Source organism: Chinchilla lanigera, unplaced genomic scaffold (assembly GCF_000276665.1).
Source record: "Chinchilla lanigera isolate Chin_1 unplaced genomic scaffold, ChiLan1.0 scaffold00046, whole genome shotgun sequence".
NCBI classification, from domain to species: Eukaryota; Metazoa; Chordata; class Mammalia; order Rodentia; family Chinchillidae; genus Chinchilla; species Chinchilla lanigera.
In genome coordinates, this window is record NW_004955447.1 from 1327472 (window position 1) to 1334717 (window position 7246).

The following is a 7246-nucleotide window of genomic DNA, read 5'->3' on the forward strand; positions in this document are numbered from 1 at the left end:
TTTTTGCTTAAAAACTTTTAATTTGTAGTAGTACATTTGCAGTATATAAGGAATATATTCATACTGGGTAGTTGGTACATGTATAACATATTTTAATTCTTTTTATTGTCTCTTTTCATCTTTTAGTCCATTTTCCCCCTATCTCCAACTCTTGGTCCACTTTCCATTTGCAAAAATCTATCTCCCTATTTCTTATCATATATATTTTAGTATTTTATTTTTATTAGTGCATGTTTGTGGTACAACATGGATAAACTCATTGTGGGTAATTGGTACATGGCACATTTTATCACCCAAATCTCTTAATCTCCTTCCCATTTTCCAAAGATCTCTCTCCCCATTTCCTATTGTATTTCTCTAATTTTGCTCTTTGATTTATTTACACTTTGCATATCTCATGTAAAAGAAGTGATATGATTTTTAAACTCGTGTCTGATTTATTTCACTTAACATTACGTTCTCCAGATTAGCCCATTTTCCTACAAATTACTCAAATTTATCCTCATTAAGGAAGAAAATAGTACAAAAATTTGTATAGATACATATTCTTTTTTTACCCATTCATCTGTTGAAGGGTATACAAGTCACTTCCATGGTTTAGCTATTGTAAGTTGTGTTGCTAAAAACATGGGTATGCATGTCATTGTAATAGAACATCTTTAACTCATTCAGGAAGACACCCAAAAGGGGAATAGGTAGGTTGAATTGAATTTTTATTTTAAGTTTCTTAAGGAATCTCCACACTGATAACCATAGCTGCTGCACTAGTTTATGTTCCCATCAACAATGTAGAAGTGTTCCTTTTCTCCTACACCCTAACCAGCATTTGTTGATATTTGATTTCTTGATGATTTTCATTCATTCTGGAGTAAGATAGAATCTCAGCATTTTAATTTCATTTCTCTAGTATTCAGCAATGTTGAAGATTTTTCATGTATTAATTAGATATTTATACTTCTTTTTCTGATAAATATCTATTTATTTCAGTTACCCTTTTAAAAAATTGGGCCTTTTATTCCAGGGCTTCTAATTTTTTGAGTTTCTTGTATTTTCTAGATATTTAGCCTCTGTCAGAGATGTAGCTGGTACAATTTTCCCTTTCTGTAGCTTGTCTCTTCACTCTTTTGGTCGTTTCCTCTGCTGTGCAGAAACTTTCTAATTTGATATGTCCTATTTGTTGATTCTTGATGTTATATCTTATGCAATTGGGATTCTATTTGGAAAGTCCTTGCCTATATCTATGACTTCAACAGTTTTGTATACAGTATCTCATCAGAGATTGTTTCTGTTTTAATATTTAGATCTTTGTTCCATTTGGATTTTAGATTAGCATATGCTGAAAAATATGAGACCAGCTTGAGTCTCACTTTTTGAAGAGACTATCTTTCCTCCAGCTATGTTTTCAGCCCTTTGTAAAAGACCAGGTAGCTGATTGCCTGAGTCAGTTCTGCATCCTCTGTTCTATTGCACTGGTCAGCAATCTGTTTTTGTACCATTACCATATTGTTTTTTAAATCACTGTAGATTTGTAATATAACTTCAAATCTGAGACTGTGATGTCTCCTGCTTTGCTTTTGTCATTTAGGGCTGCTTTTGCTACTCTAGGTCTCTTCTGGTACCATATGAATTTTAGGACTGCTTTCTCTAGTTCTGTTTAGAATGTTGTTGTTATATTGATTGGGATTGAGTTAAATCTCTACATGAATATTGGTTTAGGCTATCCAGACAGTGGACATCTTTCCAATTTCTGATGTCCTCTTTGATCTCCCTTTACAGAATATTGTACTGTTTGATGTACAGGTCTTAGTTTACCTTGGCTAGGTTAATTACTACTAAGTACTTAATTTTTCTTGTTATTGTGAATGATATTGGTTTTTCCAGTATCTTTCTCAGTGAGTTTTTTATTGGTGTTCAAGAACACTAAAGATGTTTGTGTGTGGATTTTGTGTCCTGCTACAATGCTGAACTTGGTTATTAATTCCAGGGGTATTTTGGTGGATTTGAGGGGTCTTCTATGTAAGCATGTAGTCTATGAATAATGATAGTTTGACTTCTTCCTTTCCTGTGTGTATCCACTGTATTTCTTTTTATTTTCTGATGGCTCAGTCTAAATTTTCAAGTACTTCATTGAACAGGAGTGGTGATAATGGATATCTTTTTCTTTTTCTTGATTTTAAAGGAAAAGTATTTAGCTTTCCCCATTAAATATGATATGAGCAGTAGGTTTGTCATAAATAGCTATCAGATTGAGAAAATGTTCTTCTACACCTATTTTCTTCAAGATTTTCTTTTTATTATTATGAGTGGATGTTGGATTTTGTGAAAGGCTTTCTCAGTGTCTGAGATGATCATGTGATTTTTGACTTTGCTCTGTTTATGTAATGCATTACATTTATTTATTGTGCATTTTGAGCCATCTTTGCATGCTGGGATAAAGACTACTTGATCAGGATGTATAGTGCTTTTAATGATGTTTTGCATTTTGTTTTGAAGAGTCTTGTTGAGGACTTTTGCTTGTATGCCTGTTGTTTTCCTTTTTAGTTCAATTTTTCTCTGGTGGTGTGACCAGGTTAATTCTAGGCTCCAGAAATAAATTAGGAAATATTCCTTCTCTTTCTGTTTCATTAAAGATTTTGAAATGTATTAACATTAGATCCTCCCTGAAATCCTTGCAGAATTGAGTAGCAATTGTAACGGATCCAGGGCTTTTCTTATTTTGCAGTTTTTAAAAATTTTCTGTTTCAATTTCAATGTCTATTCATGGATTATTCAGGTTTTTAAAAATATCTTCTTGGTATGGTTTTGGCAATTCCTTTGTATCTAAGAATTTATCCATTTCTTTGGGATTCTACAAATTATTGGAGTACAGATTTCCAAAATAGTTATAATTTCCTGGATTTTGGCAGTGTCTTGTGATTTCTCCCTTTTCATTTCTAATTGTTTTGATATGATTCTTTCCTTGTTTTTTTTTTTTTGTAAGATTGGCTAAGAATTTGTGTATTTTGTTTATTCTTAAGAAGAAAGCACTTTCACTGAGTGATCCTTTTTATTGTTTTTTCACTCAATTTCATTAATTTCAGCTTTGATGCTTATAATTTCTTTATTTATACTAGGTTTAGATTTTGATTGTTGTTTTTTTGTAGGACATATAGGTGCATCATTATGTTATTAATTGTGCTTGCTCTGTTTTTCTGATATGGTATTCACAGTTATAAACTTCTAACCTAAGACTGCCTTCATAGGGTCCTATAGGTTCTGGTATATTGTACTGGCATTAAAATGTGTAATTTCTCACTTGATTTCTTCAGTGTCCTATTGACTATACATGGGAGTGCTATTGAATCTATATATGTCTGCATAATTTCTGTGGTTTCTTCTGTAACTGGTTTTTAAAGTCTTCACCCTTGTTATGGTTTGTGTTTGGGTGTCCCCCCAAAGCCTCATGCAGTCATGGGGCAGGCTTTTAGAGTTTGATTGATTATGGGTGTGAGAGCTACACCCGCCCTGGGCTGGGTAGTTTGCATATGTAAGGGAGAGGGAAAGGGTGCTTGAGGCCATTCCTAGCTATTGTGCTGGTTGCTTTGCTGTGTTCTGCGGACATGAGCTGTAGCTCTCCGCCATGTGCCATTCTGCCTTATAATCTGCCAAATACAGACTGAAACCTCCAAAAACTGTAAGGGAAATAAACCCTTCCTTCCTTAATTTTGAGCATCAGATATTTTGTCCCAGCAAGGAGAGAAAAGTAACCAAGACAACCCTATGATCTCATAATATAAATGGGATGGTTTTGATTTTTTTGTTGTTGTTCATTTAAGTCTGCTTTATGGTGTAGGAATTTTGGAAAAGATGGCCAAGCTTGTGTCTGTTTGGGAAAGATGGCCATGGTCGTGTTTGTCACCTGATGCAGAGTTTTCAAATAAAAACAAGATTTTGCCAAATGTTTCTGTCTGTGAACCAAACTGTCTGACAACAAAAGTATTCATGAACTGAGGCACCATTATACCACAAACATACTACTACTGAAAACCTCAAGTTTTCTAAAAATAGGATAACTACTTCTCCTTGTTTTGGAGCTCCTGTTACATAAGATATTATTTTCTACCCTTCTAGTTTTAGTCCATTAATTTCTTTTACATTGGATATATATCTTATGTACAGTATGCTTTTAGGTTTTGGATTTTGATCCAATTTGTCTAATTGTGTCTTTTGATTGGAGAATTGAGACCAACCACATTGAGAATTATTACTGAAAAGTATTGACCTAATTCAGTCATTGCATAATTTTCTTCTTCCTGATTTCTTTTCTCCCCCTTCTGCATAACTGTTTACCCCACATGGTGTATTCACTCCATTGATGTTTTGGGATCATTGGCTTCATATTTCTTTCTACATTAGCCTTCAAGAATGTTTGAAGTGCTTGTTTTGTAGTATAAATTTCTAAATGTTCTCTTTGTCATGTGTGGGGAACCACTCAGATTGCTTCAAAGCTCAGGGGCATCTAAGGACCCCTGGGGATATGACCCCGCTTATCTAGTGCAGGCACACAGTAGGATATAATTATGTAGCCATGACTTAGCACAGGTAAATGTGCATGTGCTGATTACAACATTAAGAATGTAAATATGAGATTACAACCTGTATAAGAATTATACAACAAACATGCAGGCCCCTCTTGCTCTGGCTCTTGCTTTCACTCTTGGGCTCTCTGCTCTGTTCCATGCTGCCTACTGCTGTTGCTGACTCCTTGCACAAGTGCGTTCCTTAACTTGGGGCCTCATCTGAGAAAATCTTCCTTAGGAACCTGAGTGAGCTGACATCATGGAAAACTTACCCATCAATTTTGAAAGACAGTTTTACAGAATATATTAGTCTGGGTTAGAAGAGGCTTTGTTCAAGATTAAAGCAGTTCATGCTGGGCATGGTGGCACACGCCTGTAATCCCAGCACTCGGGAGGCTGAGGCAGGAGGATCGCTGCTAGTTCGAGACCAGCCTGGGCTACAAAGTGAGATCAAGGCCAGCCTGAACTGCATAGCAAGACCCTGTCTCAAAAAGACCAAAAAAAACCAGTTCATTACTAGCTTTCTTGTTCTTTAAGGTTTATGTTGAGGAGTCTCCTGTAATTATAAAATATTTATCTTTGTAAGCAATTTGTTGCTTTTCTATAACCTCTTAAGCTTCTGCCCTTTTGTTGGACTTCTTCAATTTTGACTGGGATGTGTTGTGGAAATGTTCTTTACTGATTGTGGCTATTTAGGGTTTTATATGACTCACTTGTCTGTATGTTACATTCTTCCCCCATAATTGGAAAGTTTTCTGCTATTATTATATTTCTACATTCTTGCTGTCTTCTGATTTTTCTCTAATTTCCTTTAATCTTAGATTATTCTTTTTTTTGTCATCTGAATAAAGAAAATTGTGATATCTCTACATAATGGAATACTACCCTACTATAAAGGACAAATTTGAGACATTTGTTGCATAATGCATGTACCTGGAAAATATAATATTGAATGAAATAAATCAAACATACAAGTTTAAATGCCATATAGTATCTCTTATTTGAGTAAGGCAAAACACAAAGTGCACAGTAAAGAATGCACATAAAGAGACAAGGGATAGATGCCCTTGCAAAACAGAATGCATTTAGAAGGCAGAGGGCAAGGGAAAAGTGGAGGAGAGAATGAAATAAGTAGAATAAAGATGTGCCATGTACAGGAACCAAATAACCCCAATGAATGTAAATGTTATATGTCATAAACATGGGGTAAGTTTTAAAATATCAACAAAAATGAAAATAGAGAAAGGAGATTAAAAGAAGGACAGAGGGATGTAGGAGGGAAGAAAAAGGGAATTAATAAAAGAATCAAGCTGTATTTTCAACATGTGCCACTCCCCCAAGTTGATTGTAAACTGCAGGTACAGTGGTACTTTGGCTCACAAACTTAATTTGCTCTGTAATTTTGTCATCTTCTTGGATCCACTTTCCACATGTGGTGGGTTAACTAATGGTCAACATGTAACACCCAGCTGAACTGAATCAGCATGGTGCTGGGTGTGGATAACCTAGCTGAGGATTGTTGCCCACAGCATAAAAAAGAGAACTGGAGGGGATGATGGTGTGCTGTTAATTCTCCTGGAGAAGCTTATCACACTGGTTTTCCTGATGTGAACTCAGCTGTTGTAATTGTTGGAGGAGCTCGGGCCCTCACTGTTGCTGAGAATGGTTATGGTCCTCTTCAGGGGAGCTCTGGTTCTTACTCTGAGTGTTGTCTCCTGCCTCCACTGCAGATCCCTGTTTGGTGGCACAGATCCTTCATCCTGCTGACACAGATTTTCTAGCTTCCAGCACTGACCTTTGGACCTTCCCAGTGCAGTTCTTTGATATAGACTTGTATGAGACATTGTTCTGGAGTGTAGGCCTCCAGTTGGAGTCATGGAGGACATTGCTATGAGATCTAGGTCTTTAGCTGGAATTTTATAGGACATTGCCATGGGATCCAGGCACTCAGCTGGATTCTTTGTGTCTCTAGGGTGTGGACAGACTTCCCTCAGTCTTTTGCATTTAACTCTTTTGGTGAATAATATAAAATAATTTTATAAATTATGTGCCCTGTGTTAAATTTTTTCTTTTGTAACATCTTACTAAAACATCATGTTCTCTTGTTTTTAAGGTATCTCTGAGTACGTGGCCAACTATATCAGCCCTGTCTTTTGTGACTGATATTCTGTTCTCACATTGGTCACTTCTGTGGCCTATACTTTCAATAGAATTGTTTTATCTCCTTTGATACCTTTTTGTGAACACAATTGTTTGCTAAAATGGACATTCATGTTTTGTATTATTTTGTTTAGCTCAGCTAGCTTTCTATTAGTGTATTCTATAAGCTTGCTAATCATTTTATTAAATCCATTATCTCTTCAGGATATCATCTTTGAGCCCACTTAGCACCTATCATTGAACTGGTGTGCATGTGCGTGCGTGTGTGTGTGTGTGTGTGTGTACTCTTTTCCCATTTTACACAAGTAAGCTCTTTAGCTCTTGCTTTCCTTACCATCAATCATCAATACCCACTATTGACATCAATGCTTATAGTTGAATTCTTAAGGGAATAAAATTTTAGAGCATGTCATCTTACTGAAATATGTGTAGATTCATGGACTACTCACAATTAAGTAACAGAACTAGGGCTGGGGATTTAGCTCAGCGGCAAAAGCGCCTGCCTGGCAAGCGCAAGGTCGTGAGTT